This window comes from Macrotis lagotis, chromosome 1, assembly GCF_037893015.1.
Source record: "Macrotis lagotis isolate mMagLag1 chromosome 1, bilby.v1.9.chrom.fasta, whole genome shotgun sequence".
NCBI classification, from domain to species: domain Eukaryota; kingdom Metazoa; phylum Chordata; class Mammalia; order Peramelemorphia; family Peramelidae; genus Macrotis; species Macrotis lagotis.
The window spans coordinates 548,470,446-548,490,614 of NC_133658.1; the positions used below are offsets into that span (position 1 = coordinate 548,470,446).

The 20,169-nt window shown below is 34.3% G+C and overlaps 1 pseudogene; it reads left to right on the plus strand.

Moving 5' to 3' along the window:
- Window positions 1–9,629: 9,629 nt before the first annotated feature.
- On the plus strand, window positions 9,630–17,153 carry LOC141505292 (poly [ADP-ribose] polymerase 1 pseudogene; annotated as a pseudogene).
- The last annotated feature ends 3,016 nt before the right edge of the window (window positions 17,154–20,169 follow it).

Genomic DNA, 20,169 nt, shown 5'->3' on the forward strand with positions numbered 1-20,169 from the left:
TATAAATGATCACATTTGATTCTCACAATAACCTATAAGGTTAAGTGCTATATTTATTATTATCCAATTTAACATATGGAAAAAGATGCAGCTCCTGGAAGTTAAATGGTTGAAGTCACTGAAGACGAAGTTCTTATGCTCAACATTTTATCTCAAGGCTTAGCTTTTCTTCATTTGTACACAAAGAGAAGCCAAGAATAAAGGTACTTCAAGCTCTGTACAGTTATATGTACATTAGTTAGCATTGATCTAAGTCTTTTGTTTTTTGAGTAACATCTTTATTTTTTTTAATCCATATGCACATGTATATTTTTAAATTACAAAATTTCCTTCCATTCTCCCTTCCCACCTCCTCCCCTCAGCAGCAAACAGTTTGGTTAACATTTTACATGCATATTTTTGATAAACAGATTAGTCATTTTTGAAATGAGAAATTGGGATTAAGGGAAAGAGAGATATGAGATAATTTTTATAAAGTGTTCATAAGATTCTGAAGGTTTTTGTTTTGTTTTGTTTTTCTTCTTCTGGATGTGGTTAATTAACATTGTTCATAGCCAGTCTAATATAGTTGTCATAGCTCATTGATCTGTTGAAAAGAGCTGCTTCCATCAAGGTTGTTCATCTCACAGTGTTGTTGTTAATGTCTACATTGTTCTTTTAGTTTTGCTCCCTTCACTCAGCATCAAATCTTGCAGGTCATTCCATGCTTCTCATTCTGATCATTTATGGTTTCTTATAGGACAACAATATTCCATAGCATTCATATACCATAAAAATAATTTGTATAGCCATTCTCCAACTGATGCGAATCCCTCCAATTTCCAATTCTTTGACACTACAAAGACCTGCTATAAATATTTTGGAACATGTGGGATTTTTCCATTTTTTTTTTTGTGATTTCTTCTGGATATAGGCTTGGAATTGGAATTGCTGGGTTAAAGGGAATGAACATTTTTATTGCTCTTTAAGCATAATTCCATACTGAGTCTTTGATCTTTTTAAAGGTTTAAGTAATATCAGTGAGACTGTTAGTCTCCTAAATATGGGGAACAACATTAAAAGAGGAAATAGAAGATATTGCTTTTTCCCTAGGTGATATTTGCTGGTTTTTGATCTTTTGAGTTCTGGACACTTATTTATCTACTTGGCTCTTTTGGTCCTGACCACTTTTGACTAGTCTTGTTTTTATTACTGAATGATGACTGGAAGAGACAGTTTAAATCAATAAATTAGAAAATTGTTAAATAAATTTAGGAATGAGATGATGAGGGAAAGAAGAGGGAGGAAAAATCAAAATTGTGATTTAAATGAGGAGTATGATTAAAAAAAGTCTCTCTTTTCTTTCCAGGGTGCGTAGGGCAATAGTGGTATCATCAATACAGTTAGGAAATGATGTATTGGGTAAAGCAGGTGATTTAGTGAGGATGAGATGATAAGGAGTCATTGAAATAGACATGTTATGTAGGTAATTAGAAATACAGGACTAGGTCTCATTGTCACAGAATTTTATCATTCAAAGGTATCTCATAATCCAATCTTTACCAGACAGGAATCTTTCTACACATTATTTACAAGTGCTCTTTGTATCCATTGATTTGACTGAAGCTCTCTCATCAGTACCTGGAATTTGCCATTTTCTCAGGCAAGATAAGTCAATCAAGTGAAAGTGCCTGCTGTATACTAGGCACTGTATTAAGAGGTGAGGATAAATGAAGAGCAGAACAGACTAAATCAGATCCTGTTGTCAAAGAAATCATAGTTGATTGTAATATGTAAACAACAATGAACAAACATGATATATGCAGAAATTGGGGCATCTTATTCAATTCTTTTTCAAAATTTATGTATTCTTTATATTGATGACTTTAATGAATATAAAATATCTTCATTAAAAGAAAAAAAAGTGTTTTCTTCCTTGAGATTAGTAAGACAATATGGCATTAATAAGTTAATTTGCTGCTTTTTTTCTGTTGAAGCAGTTAACAATTCCATTAGATCTTTAGCATATACACTAATGTTTAACACAGCCTAAACGTAGGACCAGTAGAAACACAAGAATAAACTCAGAAAAATTGATCAGATCAGGAGTTCACTTACTGAATTTTCAGAAGACTAGCTTTTAACTTTGATACAATGACCATTTCTTTAAGAAATGTTTAAGCATTTTCTGAAGATTGACGAGGATATAATTATCTCTTTATTCTAGGTACTTCAGAATAATAGATTTTTGCATTTAACACGATATAATGGCAAGATCTCTCAGTTTTCAATGCTTAAGCTTCTCTTACCGACACAGTTGTCTTCTGTCATTCCACTTTTAGACATCTTTAATTGCTAAAAACTCTGTCTTATGTCAAGACTAAATCTTCCTATACAACTTCCACACATTACTTCATTAAACCCATCCTGCCCTCTGGGACCAAGAAAAACAAATCAAATCACTCAGCTATATGCAAGAAATGCAGGATAATAAAATGCTAATAAAGGAAATAGTTTCAATAAAGACTATGCAAGGTCAAGGAGTATTATAGCAAAGGAAAAATCATCAGATTTCTTTTGGTGATCTTTGAAAAAGAAGTGTTTCATTAGAATAGTAACAATAGTATACAAATTAAGGGAATTAAGGGAATTAAGAGACAAGGAGTTAGGAGTAAATGGAGGCATTTGAAGGTACTATTTCTTTGAAAAATTTGTCAAGGAAAGGACCACAATACTCTTCAATTCAATAAAATTTACTTCTTTGCTCTTCCTTTAACAGAACACTCCATCTCTCATCTTCAGGCATTTTCACTGACTTGCCAATATTCCTGGAATTTTCTACCTTCCTTTTCCATCCCCTGGCTTTCCTGAGTTCTTTCAAGGTTCGACTAAAATTCCAAGATTAACAATAATTTTCCCAATTCTCCTTGGGTGTTGATTATTTCTAATTATTTCTTATCTATAACTTGTTTGTATAGATTTGTTTGCATTTTTCCCATTAAGATCTGTCTAGAGAATAAGATTTTTTGTTTGTTTGCTTTTGGGGGTGGTGGGAATTTTTGCTTGTCCAGGACTTATCAAAGCATCTGCCACATAGTAATGGATATTTGTTGATTGACTGGAATTATACTCTAGTAGTAAAAGGCAAAAATCATCTCAAAATAGTTTATGTAAATGTCTAAAATCTGAATAGGACACAAAGAGATTGAAGAATTTGGAGAAAGAAGAGGTGAAGGATAGAAGTTGAAGAAGTTGGGTCTTAAAGATGAGGGGGCATCCTGACTAAGTCTAGAGGTAAAAGATGAAAAGACAAAAGTTCAGATGTACTGGAATATTACAGGTGATATTGAACCTCATACTGGAGCTTCTCAGTGAAGTATTAGAATCACTTGTCAGAAATAAGAGTAAATATAAGGAGGAACTAACGGCTTAAAGTGAGAGTCAGGTATACCTCCTGATAATAGCTACACATATGCAATGTTTCTGCTCTGAGAGAATGTGCAGCCCATAGCTCCAATCTTCTTGATTTTATCTATTTCTTCAGTCATGTTCTATAGCCTCAGGGCAGAATAGATAAAATAGATTGTAGGAGTGTTCCATAAAAGGGGACCCCCCAGGGCAGTTTTGCATTAATTTATATTAATTCCATTTTTAATTTTATTTTAACAGGTTGCCTCATAAATAAAGTATTTTAAAGAATGGATCTTGCCTTTCTCACATTATTCACATGACATATTACCTTCAGGGAGTTAGAATTCCTAAAGGCCATATAGAATCAAATCCAAAGTCATAGACAATTGATTTTTAATACCATAAATTGGATAAAAGATCTCATTATATCCTCCAAATTCCCAGACACATCTTTGATGAATCAATCTGAGCAAAGAACTGGAAACTTATTTCCAAAAACCGAATGTGTTGATTTTTTTCCCTCACTTTACCTTCAATAAATGATACATGTGAAATATTTCCTTTGGGTTTCACAGTAAATTGACAAAGTAATGATTTTTGCACTTGCTTCTTTTCTTAATGTCTAATGGCAGTAAAATAACTTCTAGATTATTTCAAATGCATTGAAAACATAAATAGCAATAGTTTGCCAGCTGCAAAATTGAAGCTGAAGGTGTTTAAATGACACACAGAATGCTGAATGTCCATAATCACAAGAAGATCAGTTCTGCTACTTTTCAGAAAACACAAGCTCTCATTTTAGAATAAATAGAGCTGAAGTTACATCTCTATTTTAACAGAGTAGAATATAACATTGAATACATGTGTGAAAATGTTCTAGGTATTATTTGAGTAGGTCAGTACTTCTCCTATTTCAGCCTAAGAGGGTTAAGGGTCATGTAGTTTGTAACCCATGCCCTAATGGCCATCTTACATTCTTAGTTTTGAAGAGTCCTCCTGTTTCCTCTATCCTTCTGGTGAGTGTACTTTTAGAAAATTTGACAATATTAGTTTTGTATCTCCTCATTGCCCTCACCATGGAAAGAACAAATTGGTATCTTAATTTATATCAGAACTATCTGGTAAAATGTACTGAAGTAGTAGTAGAATCTAAAGTCAGAGGGTCTAGGTTACTATCTGTGTAAATTTAAGCATTTTTGCTCAACCTCTCTGGTTCTTAGCTCTCATTTGAGAAAAATGAAAGAGTTGAATATGATGATTACTAAGATTTTTTTAGCTTCAAATCTGTTATTCCTTTCTCTCTTTCTCTTGACCAGTAAGTACTATACCTAGATTCCTATGAACCCACATATGAACATAAAAATAGCTATCATTTATAGAGGCAATTTTAAACAAAATTCAAAACTATTATCTCATTTAATTCTTATCATAATTCCTAGAAGGTAGATACAATTATTATTCCTATTTATAGATGAAGAAACTGAAGTCCGAAAAAAGTTAAATGATTTGCCTAGCCTTACAAGTTAGTGTCAAAAACTGAATTTTAAACTCAGGACTCCCTGACTCCAAGTCCAGTGCTCTATCTACTGTGATTTAAATAAAAGTATGATTTTTCTCTATAATTCACCTTCACCTTTCTTTCTACAAATTGATGTAGGCAAGAAGATATTTTATAGGAATATTAGACTGTAGGAGAAATAATATTAAGTCAAATGAATGGATGAAGTAGCAACAATGATGTAGTCAACTGAATCTCACTAGAAATATACATGGATTTAAAGTAGTCTTGCAAATGGCTACTTGTTCATTACATATTATGCAAATTTGTTGTGAAAATTGAATAATAGAGAGCATGCATTATATTATTTAATGACCTATAAAATTTTTCCAAAGTAGAGAAACCCTTTATAAAAAAGTGCTAATTTATCTTTCTATCTGTATATATATATATATATATATATTTAATTTATCTATTCATTTCTCTATTTATTTAACTTTAATTCTGGCATAATTTTTTTATTTAAAGGTTGATTGCTGAAAGTCTAGCACATCCAAGTAATGCTGATGACATTTTTTTAAATGAAAGATTTTATTTATTTTGAGTTTTACAATTTTTCCCCAATCTTGCTTCCATCCCTCCATGCCCCACAGAAGGCAGTCTGTCAGTCTTTACATTGTTTTCATGGTATATATTGATTTAAGTTGAATGTGATGAGAGAGAAATCATATCCTTAAGGAAGAAAAATAAAGTATAAGAGATAGTGAAATTACAATAAGATATTTTTTCTAAATTAAAAGTAATAGTCTTTGATCTTAGTTCAAACTCCACAATTTTTTCTATGGTTACATATGGTATTCTCCATCACAGATAGCCCAAAATTGTCCCTAATTTTGAACTGATAGAACGAGCAAGTCCATTAAGGTTGATCATCACCCCTTTGTTGCTGTTAGGGTGTATAATGTTTTTCAGGTTCTGCTCATCTTGCTCAGCATCAGTTCATGCAAATCCTTCCATGCTTCCCTGAATTCCCATCCCTCCTGGTTTCTAATAGAACAATAGTGTTCCATGACATACATATACCACAGTTTGTTAGGCCATTCCCCAACTGAAGGACATTTACTTAATTTCTAATTCTTTGCCACCACAAACAGGGATGCTATGAGTATTTTTGTACATGTGATGTTTATATCCTTTTTCATGATCTCTTCAGGGTGTAAACCCAGTAGTGGTATTGCTGGATCAAAGGGTATACACATTCTTATTGCCCTTTGGGCATAATTTCAAATTGCTCTCCAGAAATGTTGGATGAGTTCACAGCTCCAACAACAATATATTAGTGTCCTAGATTTCCCATATCCCTTCCAACATTGATCATTGTCTTTTCTGGTCATATTGGACAGTCTGAGAGGTGTGAGGTGGTATCTCAGAGATGCTTTAATTGCATTTCTCTAATAAATAATGATTTAGAGCAATTTTTCATATGAATGTGGATTGCTTTGATTTCCTCATCTGTAAATTGCCTTTGTATATCCTTTGACTATTTGTCAAATGGGGAATGACTTGTTTTTTTTTTTGAAAATTTAACTCAGTTCTCTGTATATTTTATAAATGAGTCCTTTGTCAGAAATACTAGTTGTGAAAATTGTTTCCCAATTTACTACATTTCTTTTGATCTTGGTTACAATGTTTTGTCTAAGCAAAAGCCTTTTAATTTAATGTAATCAAAATTATCTACTTTTTTTAATGATGTTCTCTGCTGTTGACATCTTGAGATGCATACATGCTCAGTCCATCTCAATTTTAAATATGTTTAGATAAAATGAATTTCTTTGCTTTGTGGTGGAATCAATCTCATAATCTAGCAAGTTAAGTATCTTGTGGATATCCACAGTGGTATCCATCTCTGACTAAGTTCACAAAAGTAATTTTTCCCCCTAGTATTAAAAGCATTTATCAATCTTTAATTGTTTTGGAATTTCCAGTTATGGCATCTTCTGTAATGGAAAGCTTCAGACAATAACTGGTCACCCATAAATATAATTTAAATGTAATTTTTAAAATGATTAATAATTTAAAAGTTATTTAAATATTTAAATGTTATCACCAGTCATTTGATGCTTAATTTTTAACCATATGTTAACACCCACAACAGCATATTTATAGCAAATAATTAAGAATCTTAGCAATTTAAAGAATAAAGTGGGAATGGGTCAAGCTTTGGACATTCACTGATGTGAATTTTGACAGAGCCATCTGGAGAAAATTAACACACAAGTAACATCTGATTTTACATTTCAGCATGGACTTTTCTTACATATAGTTGATACTTGAAATAATTATTGGATGAATTCATTTATTCATTCCACAACTCTTCATTCTGTTATGTTAAATTTATTAAGTATCAAGGGAGATATAATGTTAAATGGGAAAAGTTCTCTCTCTTCAAGGACATCTCAGCCTAGTAATATTGAACTGAATGGAAAACAATGTGTTTAATTGAATAGGAAATGAAATCTGTGAAAGGGACTTTCCTTTTGGTTACTATCTCTTTGCCTGTAGTTGTCCAGCCACTTCAAACAATCATTGAGCTATCATTACAGGTATATTTCTGTCAGATATGCTAACTCTGGACCCCCAAGTATAGTTTGAATTGAAATGAGCAGTGTTAGGAATGGAAAAAACCAAATGAGTATCTTTATGGAACCTCTTGGTTCTTCTTTCCGCTTTGACTATTCCTAGCTAATAACCCCAAACTTTTGTGAAAGCACCAAAAAACAGATTAGATAATGTATATCAACACCTTTGCAATTCGTAAAGATGATGATGATGATGATGATGATGATGATGATGATTTTGATAGAGGGGGAGACTAAGGTAACTATTTGAAGGACTTGTTAGAAAGTAAGGCATAGAGACAGTTTTATTCTTTGTATTTGCATCAACAAGGTTTAGTGCAGGGCCAGGTTCAGGACAGACATTTAAAAAATGTTGGCCTATTGGCTGATTGATATATAATGGCAAGGGGGCAGGAATGACAAATTTCCCCTATCTCCATAACCCATTTCTTTTTCTAGCTAGCTATCAAAGACAACATAGAATGGTACATTTTTTGATAAGCTTTATTTGCATATCAAATAGTTTACAAAGTGCTTTCCTCACAATAACTATGAAATGTGAAAATATCCCCATTTTATAGATGAAGACATTTAGGGTTATCATGATTAAGTGGTTTTCTCATGATCACATAGCTGATATATACTAGAATTGTTAGTTGTATGCAATTCTTCTGGCTTCAGGTTCTATAATATTCTTGCCACTGCCTATCAACATAATGAAAAAAAATAAACATTTCCATGAAATTCCCTATTCTGATGAGGACAACAATGATGAATATTTTGCATGAAAATAAAAATGAATTGGAAAATAAATGTGGACTGCAGGCTGGGAATAGCAAGAAACTTGGTGTTGCATCCAGAGATATTGTAAATATGCTGCTCTGAATTGAAATAATGATAAAATTGAACTCTGTGTTTGATTGCTGCAGGTTTTGTTACATGAGAGGTACATAAAAGATTCATCTTGGATTTATGAAATGGAAAATGAGAAATATCAACTGTGAGCATGATAATTTCAATAGAAATAAGTGAAGAGATGGAACAATTTATGTCTAAATGTGACATGTGTCAGCAGCATCAAATTTCAAAACTAAAAAGTGACGCTCATCACTTATGAGAAACTAGATTGCCAGTGACAAATTTGGGGAACATATTTCTTCACCTAGACTAAGCAAAAGAATTTAATCAGAGCTAAATATATAGACCATAAGAAATGCTGTTTTTCCCCCCAATTCAACAAGTTGCATTGCAAACAGTCATACAAGAACAAGTCAGACAAAAAAAGTTGATATATAGTGGATTACTGCATACAAAATTAAAGTTAGGTATATTTTGTGTGTCATAAATAAAATACATTTTAACTGAATGAAAGTTTGTTTTAACTACCTCTTAAAAACTTCACATACTCTAGAAGTGAAAAAAAATACCCTTAGACTTAGGAAAAGAAAGGTTTTTTTTTAAAGTTTACTGAAATAAATAGGCTTTTGAATGCATTCTGAAAATCACCTCCTCTTCAAATATAAAATTTATGAAATCAGAGACCAAGTCAAATTAAGCAGACCAAACTCAAAATCAAATTTATGAAAGATTTTCAAAAAGTATTTCTCAGGGGAAATATATAGGTGGCAAATATTTTTATACAAGATCATTCAGGTGGTTCATGGAAAGCATTTACTGTGAAGTACAACTATAATTCCCAATTCATACATATAATATTTTTGAAAATTATGTCTAATATGGCCAGTATAGGAATGGCAACAAATGTCAAGATGTTAGGTTAGAGTAATCAGAATGCTGCTTTACAGTTCTTTAATTCTTAGAAGGAAACCATTTAACATTTTCTCATCTCTCCCACTAATTTTAACTTTCAAGGAAGGTCATGACTATCTCTTCTTATAATCACAACAAATGATAAAGATATCTTGAAGTCTTTAGTAGAAATTGAGTGGTTTATCTTTATAGTTTTAGGTCATTTGAAATGTCTAAGTATTCCAATTAGATGATGGCTAACTTTAATCTTAAAGATCTCTAGGAAGAGAGATTCACAATCTTCCATTCATTCCCTAAAACGCTTTTCTTTGATGAGAGAAAGAGATAGGGAGCAAGGAGAGGAGAGTGTAAGAATGGAGGACATAATAAGGGGGGAAGAGAATGAGGAGAGGGTGGGGACATTAAAAAGGGTGAAGAAAGAAGGGGACTGGAAAGAGAGTGAGTTAACATTGAACAGTGGTTTAGAGAACTGACCTTGAAATCAGGATCCAGGTTTTATCTCTGTCACATCATAGTTATGTGAACCTAGTCAAGGCATTGATCTCTTGATCTAGGCAAGTCTCTAAAATCAATCCAATGCTACAAATGTTTATTAAGCACCTAAGGTATTTCTAGCATTGTGTTAAATATTGGGATAAAATTAATAAGACAGTCCCTGTCCTCTAGGAGCTTGCAATATAAAGGAAAAATTATATAGAAGGTACTGATTTGTTTTCATAGAATGAACTTCCTCCCTAGGGGTTTCCCAATGCCAATGAAATCAGAGGCCTAGACCCTATGAGCAGGTATTTCTGAATTACATTGTAACTGTAAAACACTATGTAACTAAAACACGCATGCTAGTTATAATTCCACTAAAATCCAGCATGAGTCTATGGATAACTCTTCCTTAATATGCTGACAACTTCAGGGGTTCAGAATGAATAATTACTATGCTTGAGAAAATTCAGTGATACCCCCTATTGCTTGTAGGAATATAAATTACAAGCTCTTTTGAATACAGACTCCTTTTCAAAATCTGTTGCCATCTATTTTTCTAGATTGATTAGAGTTTATTTCACCCTCACACATTCTTCTTCTTCTTCTTCTTCTTCTTCTTCTTCTTCTTCTTCTTCTTCTTCTGATGCTGCTGCTGCTGCTGCTTTTTTTGCAATGAAGCAGGGTTAAAGTGACTTGCTCAAGGTCACTTTATAATTAAGTGCCTTAGGTCAGATTTGAACTCAGATCCTCCTGACTCCAGGGCCTGTACTCTGTCCACTGAGTCACTTAGTTGTCTCCCACCATACATTCATTTTTGAGTCACAATAGCCTACCTGCTAGTCCCCATATATGTTATTTCCCCTTCATTTTCTGGGTTTCTTCAAAGTTGTCCTCCATACCTTTCCCTCCTCAACTGTATTGCTAGAACTTCAAGTTTTCTTCAAGACTTAGTAACAGGTCTTTCCTGAATTCCCCTTTTGTTAGCAATTTTGTCCCAATTCTATTGTATTTTGTATAGAGCCTCTATGTTTTTATCCACAAACATTTTCTATTCTCCTAGTATAATGTGGGCTCTTTGAAAGCAAGACTCTTTTCTTTTATTCCCAGTGTCATATTATCTGATACAAGGTAGGCACCTAGTTAATGTTTTTTGATTGACTGAAAAATATTCTTGACCTTGTCTCCAAGCTTCTGGTAATGGACATATACAAACTTAAGTAGACTTGTCCATAGACAATACACCTTGACCTGTAAAAATATCCCATTTCTGTTCAAAGGTCAGCCCTGAAATCATCTTTCTGCAGCATCCATATTGTTACTGTTAGTGCTCTTCATCTACTCCTTCCTAATTCCCTTCCTTCTGTTTTTTTAGCAACTCCATCTCATAGATTCAAATAACAGTTCATCTACCACTTTCTGCATTCAAGTCTTTTCTGATTTCCCCCAAATGCTAGTAAGTATCTTCCTCCCATACTGCTTTGTATTTAACTACTTTGTTGTTCTTGCTGTATTTTAAAATTCATATTATATTTTAATGGGCACTTGCTGAATGCCAAAATCACCTAAGATTAGAGTTATACTCATAAGAGTGTTTGAAGAGCTACTTTTGGAAAATTTTTATTTGTTGACTTATCACATGGCTCATCACATGGTTCAGAGCAGTGTCTTTTCATTATTATGCAGCCATGATTGTCTCCATCTTTAAAACTTTCCTAGCAGTGTCCAGGATTGAAAGACTCATTCCCACTCAGCAAGATATGCAACAAACTGGGTGTATAATAGATCCTTAATTACTAATTCTCGACTGATTCTGCTGGAAGTGTCTGAAGTCCTTCTACCTTTCCATAGGACTGGTGCTAAGAGGTAAGAATTTTTGTTTTGTTTGCATTTTTCACATCGAGGCACAAGGAAAGAAGTCTCTGACCTCATAGCTTATGTCAAAATGACTTTGGAGTCCAGAATTCCAGGTCAGATGTTGCAGAGTCTAGCAGGGAATGCCTGAGAAACCAGTCTTATATGCAAACTCAGGAAGGCTTGAGACTTGGGACTAGGTAGAACTAATGATATGTAAGAACTGAGCTAAAATGTGAAGCTAATTCTCCATCTTCCCTTCAAAGACCAAGATGGTAGAGGGAGGCTTAACCTCCAGAGTATTAAGGACATAATTGTATGCTTGTTTTTGGTATACCTCTTAAAATTAATTGGACTTTTAAGTAGTTATATGGAAATGAGGTGCTTGAACCATTAAAATTGGAAGAACATGACTGGTTACAGCTTGAATCACTGACACATGAGATACTCCCTAGTTCTCTTCAGAGTACCTCAAAAAACTGGTGGGAGGGGGGAAAATGTAGCATACCTGGCATTTAAGTAGTGGAGACACAGTTATTTATCACTGATAACATTTTTCATATATGCATATATATTTGTACATTTATATATCTTTTTTTGGATCCTGAATTAGAATGTAAACTTCTTGTAATAGGGATTGTTTAGTTCTTGCTACTTGTATTCCCCACCATGAGATAGTACTTGATACCTAATATATTCTTACTAAAAGCTGCTGGATTGATACACATAATCTATTTAATCACATTGCATACATTTGTGTTTATCATTTTCCTTTACATTGTGTGTGTGTTTGTGTGTGTGTGTGTGTGTGTGTGTGTGTGTGTGTGTGTATGTGTGTGTGTGTGTAAAATTTGTCTCCCTCATTTAAATTTAAGCTATTTGGGGCAACTAGATGATACAGAGGAGAGAGCACTGGCCCTGACATCAGTAGGACCTGAGTTCAAATCAGCCCTCAGATACTTGATATTTACTAAACTATATGACCTTGGGCAAGTCACTTGACCCAATAGCCCCATAAAAAAGAAAAAAATTAAATTTGAACTCTTTTAGATTAGGGATTATTCAATTCTTTGTACTTGGTATCTCCATGCATAAGAGAGTGTCTAACATATACAAACATACCTTGGAGATATTGCAGGTGTTTTTCCAAAATAATGTAATTGCAATAAAGTGAGTAATTGGAATTTTTTGATTTCCCCATTGCACATACTAAAAAAGTATTCTGTAGTCTATTAAATTTGCAATTGCATTATGCCTATATACAATATACATACTTTAATTAAAAATACTTTCTTGCTAATATTTACTCTCCTCTGAGACTCCAGTGGGTTGTAATCTTAGTGTCTTAGAAGGTCTTATTCCAGTGTTTATAATTACTGACTGGTCAGGTGGTGGTTGCTGAAGGTTGGGTGCCTTTGGACATTTCTTAAAATAAGATTAGACAATTGCCTCATCAATTGATTCTTCTTTTTACTTGTACACTTAAAGGCCACTGTAGGTTTATTAATTGGTCTAATTTAAATATTATTTTGTCTTTGGGAATAGGAGAGCCTGAGGAGATTGAGATGGGAAATGTTTGGTGGAGCAGTTAAAACTCACATTATACCATTTACCATCTTATGTGAGTGCAGTTTATGATGCCCCAAAACAATTATAATAGCAACATTAAAGATCACTGTTCAAATATCACTATAATAGATGGAATAAAAATGAAAAAAGTTTGAAATATTGTAAGAATTATGAAAATGAGACACAGAGAAAGTGTGGGCACATACTGTAGGAAAAATGGTACAATAGATTTGCTTACAGGGCTGCCACAAACTTTCAGTTTATAAAAACAAAATCTCTGTAAAGTGCAATAAAGCAAAATATAATAAAATGAGGCATGCTGTTGTAGAAGCTTAATGTTAAGGTATTTTTTGAATGATAGATTAGTTCTTTGATGCTGCATATACTTGTCTTATTAAAATGGAAGTTTCTTGAGTGCACTAATTATTCCTTTTGTCTTTATAACTACAATACCCAGGATAATCTCCATTCCCCCTTTTTCCTTAATAAATGCTTTTGAATTGACTTCAATTGGTTTAGTACTAAATCTACACTCAAAGCATTTCTATCTTGATATCACCTGCTGAAGGTTTTAGTCTGCTGGCACAGCTTTTGGCAGTTCAGCATTTTTTCTACTCATGATGACTTCAATGGAGAATTGTTGCATAATCTTTCATATATCTAACCAAAGTGCCTCACTTCATTAATTTGAATTTCTTGCTTCTATAATGTATACAGAGGTAATAATGGCTTGGTTCCATAACAGATAACTAAAGAGTTGAACACAAGATCTGAGGGAAAAGAAGCAAAAGCATACTCACAAAAAGGAATTGTTATTACTTTGCTTTTAATTCTCTGTGAATAATCTATGAAACTATTCAGAATATACAATTACCTGGTTTGGTAGTGTACTGTTGTTCTATATATGTCAAGAGATCAGAAAGAAGGAGAAGGAAGTGACAAGATGGCAAAACAGACAGACAGGGCCTAGTGGGCTGAGTAAGCAGAGAGTAGGTATATCTGCTGCAATAAAGGCAACAAGAACATCACCAAGGACTCACTCCACTTGACCATTATGGTACAGCCACCCAGGTCCCAAAATTGGCATTTTTTCCTGGAAATGTGGGCTTGTCATCTTTCAGGTTGAGCTTAAAATAGATGGGTTACTGGAGCTGCAATGGGAAAACCAGAAGGAAATTAAGACAACCACTGAAGCCAAAGGACTGACAAGAGACAAAAGTGGGAGTCAAGAAGGAAGTGGAAAGGAAGAGGAATCCCTAAATAACTTTACCATCTAATTTTCCAAATCCAATAGGAACACATGTAAGTGTTGTTAGCAGACAATAGGAAAATGTCAAATATGTTTGTCTAAGAAAATGATTGATCCAGAGAAGTCACATTTGGGAATGATTGACCACTGGTACCACCCAGATGGTTTCAACAAATGTCATGATGAACTAGGATTCCTCCCTCGGTGTAGCACTAGCCAGCTTAAAGGATTCAGTATCCAGCAGCTGGAGGACAAGCTCCCAAAAGTCAAGATTCAAGGAAAGAGGAAGGGACATGAGGATGATGGAGATGATGCAACCAAGGTCAAGGAGGAAATGTACAAAGAAATAAAGCAGGAGAACCTCTTTAAGGCACAGTCAGAGCTCATCTGGGGCTTAAGTGACTTGAAGAAAATTGGTTCTATGAATTACCTAAAACAGTTTCTGATTGCCAACAGGCAGAAAGAGTCTTCTGGGGACTCCATGATATTGGCCCTATGAGGAGTATAAGGAGTACAAGTTTGTGTTTAACAATGATATTTACTATTGCACTGGAGAAATTACTGCCTGGACTAAGTGCATTGCCAGGTCATAGACTCTAAACTTGAAGGAGTGGATCATCCCCAAAGAGTTCTGAGAAATCTTATCTCAAAAAATTTAAGAGCAAAGAATGGAACCTTAATGATCCCACAGAAGCTAATGCTCCAATTTCAAAACCACTCTCCTCATCACTGGCAGCCCCTCTCACCATGAATTTCTTAGTCCTACCAGACAAGTCATTGTCCACCATGAAGATTCTAACTCTTAAGAATCAACAGAAACAAGGATGAAAAGAAAACCACAATAGAACTCATGGTGATGTTAATGGGGACAGCTAAGAAAGTTTCCCTCTGCATAAGTACAAAAAGCAATCTGAAAAGGGAGGAAGATTTGAGACCAAAGAAGCCAATGTGCATGAAGGATCAGAGAATTTCCTCCAAGATGTTTCATCTTCCAACAAGAGCATCAAGTAGCTGCTATCTCTACACATCTCATCCTTCTAGGACCTTGAAGTGAAGCAAGAATCCATTGAAGTGGAGAGACAAGAGAGGTCAGGTGTTCTCTCTTCCATGAAGAGTAAGGATCAAGTAAAAAAGGAGAAAGGAAGCAACAAATGAGAAGATGAAATTAATTTAATACTAAAAGGTGAAGCATCTCTGAATTCTGATTCTGGGCTTGACAACTCTGCTCATGTATTTGAAAAAAAAAATGAAAAAATCTTCAGTACCACCATTGGCCTTCTCAACTTTGCTAATTGTATAAATTCATATTATAAATGCAGCTCTTGGAGGATGATAAAGAAATAATGTACTATATCTACTATATCTTTGGATTGTGGGGCTGAGTGGGAACTGTGATTGGCAGCAATAAACAAGAATGGATATCATTCAAAGAATCTTCCACTGATCATTTTTTGAAGTTATATGAGGAGAAAATGCATTACAGCAACTTCATTCACTAAATATACCAAGAGGTTCGATCCCCTGGAGTTGACTCTGGATAGGATGAAGAAGTCATGTAGAAGCTGGCACCAAGTTGAAACTCCCCAAACCAGGTTAAAACCTCATCAAGATGATCTTCAGTGTGTGGAGCATGAAAAAGGTCATACTAGAATCTGGGATTGACCTTTAGAAGATGTCTTTGGGAAAGCTGAGCAAGAAGCAGATCCAGAAGCCATCAAATCCTGAATAACTTTGATAATATAAAGGTCAAAGTTGAGATGCTGAACAATCTATTGGACATTGAGGTAGCCTATAGTTGACTCCATGGTGGGTTTGAAGATGGCAGCAAGGATCCCATTGATTTTGTCTACGAGAAGCTTAAAACTGATGGTAAGGTGGTTGACCAGAATTCAGAAGAAGCTGATTTAATCAGTAATATGTTAAGAACACACATACTATTGAAGTACAGTATCAATATTTGTGTAATTCCTGTATAGAAGGAGTCCTTGACACCTTTCTGGGCCCCAAGAAACTCCTCAGAAATATAACTTTGGCTAGGCACCTTTGGGTCTGAAAATAATTTGACAGGACCCAAATGCTTGACTCTGGGGGTCACAGATATACCATAAATTTGTCTAACATTCACAAAGCACCCTTGTTAACCTAATTATCTTGCTGCATCTGTAAAATTCCTGCTTCCTCCCAGGACTGCCTCTCTTTCCCTAGATGCGATAGGAACCATAAGATAGCAAATTTCACTCCCTCAAACCTGTGGGAAGCCCATAAATATGTGACTCCCTCAATCTCAGAAAACATGTTCAGACATAACCCCAAAACCCTGACCCTTTCCTACTCTGTGTGGCTCATATCTATACTGAACCATATGTTTACGTATATTTGCAGTAGTATGACAAGAACATATATCTAACTGCTGTCTTTGCTTCTGTATCCTGCTTGCTCTCAGTACCCCTCCCCTCAAAACACTATAAAAAGCCTATCCCCTGAATGCTCAGGTACTGTTTGATTTGAGTATTCTTCATTCCCAGGCAGTTCCTGGGAAATTAAAGATCTCCAAACTTATCAAATTTTTGTCTCCATCTTGCTCTTTGGGTTAAGCACTAGTAGTCACAATGCTTATGACTTGGAATTTATTGATGTCTTTAAGAGTAAAGAAAAAGGGAAAGCAAACCATAAGTCTTCTAAGCAGCTTCAAAACCGGTTACTGGTGTGGCAGGGTCACCAACTTTAATGGACTATTATCTTACCTGAAGCTCCTTGACTGGCTACCTGTTTGGTAAAGGAATCTGCTGTGCTGATGCGGTTTCTAAGAATGCCAATTACTGAGTCACATCTCATGGAGATACAATAGGATTAATCTTCCTTGGAGAATTTGTCCTTGGAAATATGTATGAACTGATGCATGTATCCCATAGCAATTAACCCAAAGGCAAGCACAATGTTAAAGACTTGAGCAATATTGTACCTGATTCAACAACCAGCCTCACTCTTTATGGTGGGGCAAATTCCTTGGGAACTAGGATTCCTTTTGAGGTTAGTGGCACCTAATGAATACATTGTCTAGGATAATATTCAAGTAAATCTACCGAAATTGAGGTTCAACTTTAAGATGTTTCTGTGGTAAACAGATAGCACTGACTGAACTCCTCCAGTACTGAGCTGGATGGTAGGTTTAAATAACAATTACCCTTTCAGAAATGTCAAAAGGTTTCAGTTGCAGACAACTGTTAACTTTACTAATTCTTCTTTTTAAGAATTCTATAGAAACAAATGGTCATATATTGAAATGCTGTTTTCCTGATCCTGAGTCTCTGGGTTTGCCCACCTAAATTCCAGCCACCCATGGGTAATAGCAGATCTTCTGTAACTGATGAGGGAGGAAAAGTTGGAAGAAAAACACAAAATAAACACGAGGGGAGGGATTTTTAGAAAGAAGGAAATTACAGTGTGATGTGTACATGATTAAGTTTCAGAGGAAAATAAAACATTTCTGATTCTTTTTAAATGTTCCTTGGAGAAAAAAAAGTGTTAAGCACATTTATTTTAAGGTAAAAATTAAGGCTAATTTCATACTGAAAAAAGAAAATATTCAACAATCTTTTTAGAAAGTACTTCAACCTTATGTACCCACATTTTACTTCATTTAGAAATGGTTTTAAAAGACTGAATTAAAGTTTTCTGAGGTTGGTACCATCATTGTAAAGAGAGCCATTAAGGCTATGGGAAATGTAGTAATTGCTAAAATGAGAAGTTATAACACTGAGATACTATGCTTGAGTGACTGAGAATTTGGTCATTTGCAATTCACGATGCAAGACTGAGTTAGACTGCTTTCCTTTTTATGCAATGCTACTTCAGCTCCTAATTATTTCTCAGGCCTTTAGAATTAAATATCACACACACACACACAGACATACATAACAGCAACTATTATTGTAACAAAGCCACAGACTATTATATTTATCAAGAATTATCTAATGGCAAAGGCACCTTAATTATATTAGCATTAGTCTTATGTGAAGAGTGAAGAGAAAAGGCTCAATTAATTTAAGGATGGCACAATCACCTCTTGTCCTATTTCATAGAATCTGAGCCTGACATTTTGCCCATCTCCATTAGTCTTGTTCATGGCTCAGACAGATTAATTATGTAGGGTTTTTTTGGGAAATCTTAAAGATTTTGATAGATCATAGACATTGAATAGGAAATTCCTTGCTTTGGAAGTTATGGTTATATAGGAGGATTAATTTGATCTGAAATTTCGATTTGAATGTTATTTGGATCTTCAGCAAATTTAAGTACTTTTTTTTTCTCTTAACCCATACCTGAACTCTGGAGGCATGTGATATAATAAAAAGAATACCAGAATGAGTCAAAAGATTTGAGTTCTAGCCCTTGCTTTGTCATTAAGAACTTGTTTAACTTTGGTCAAATAATTTTATCAAAATCTTGAGGGGTTTTTCATTAGAAAAGGAAGGATATAAGCATATAGTAAGTAGCTGCTATGTGATAGACTGTGCAAAGTCCTTTACAAATTTTAGCCAATAAACACCTGAAACCAGATTTAGACATCTCTTTCTGACTCCAATTCCAATTCTCAACCCACTGTACCTTCTGGATTCATGTAGAGATCTTCCAAAATCCTTGGTCCTTTAAGATCAAATTTCAAAGACCAAATTTGAAATAGTTCATTGTCTTCCATATACTACCACATAAAGCTTATATAAACCTAGAATGAGATCTTTTTGAGGACAGGGTCTATCTTCCCCTTTCTTTGTATCTTTGATCCTTATCACAGTGTCTGTCATTATAATAAGAGCTTTAGAATGCTGGTTTTCTGATTGACAGACTTACATGTTTCATGGGTCTTGAGAAAATTTCAGAATTGATTTCAACAGAATTGAAATCATTAGAATCCCTATCACTGCAGAAATGTAGAAATATCAGTTTAAAGAAGAAAATTACTACTGAAGCTTTTACTGAAGCTTGGGGGAATTCACATAACATTGCTACTGTATACTTTGTTTAACTAGGTTTTCAAATTTAGAGAATTAATAACCTAGTTTGTAGTCAGAAAGTAACTTCAAATATGCCTTTTTTTCTTCTCTAAGTGTAAATGAATAGAAAAAAAGAATTTATCTTTAAAGAAAGATGAAAAGATTGAGATTATTTATCCTGAAGGAGTAAAGGCTAAGGGGAATTTAAGAAACCCCTCATGTATATTTGAAAGGCTTTTGCATGGGGAGTAAAGAACAAATGCAATTCCTTCTTCTTAAGACAGAACAAGAAAAAGAGGACTTGAACTACAAGAAGAATTATTTAGCTAAGAAGCCCATAACCACTGAATTTGAGTTGGAAGGGACTTTAGTATCTTCTAAGTCAATTCATACACACAGAGAATTTGTACTCTAGTATGTGTGATAAGTGGTCCTCCAGGCTCTCCTTAAAAAAACCTTGAAGGAAGAACATCCTACCATCACCTCTTGAGGAAGTTGTTTCTTTTTAGCTAAATTTGCCTCTGCTACTTGAAGATCTTGTTAACTATAAAGGTGGGAAATGAAGGAATTAATCTCTGAAGGAATTACAGAACCTCTAGCATATTTTTGTAAAGGAAGTAAACAATTATCTCTTGAAAATAGTCTTATGTAGCCAATATTTTTAGGTGGAGAAGTAAGAGGATGGTGTGATTAAATCATGGGCTAGATCAGGAATCATTATCTTTTTCTGGTCATTCAAGTTCTACCTTG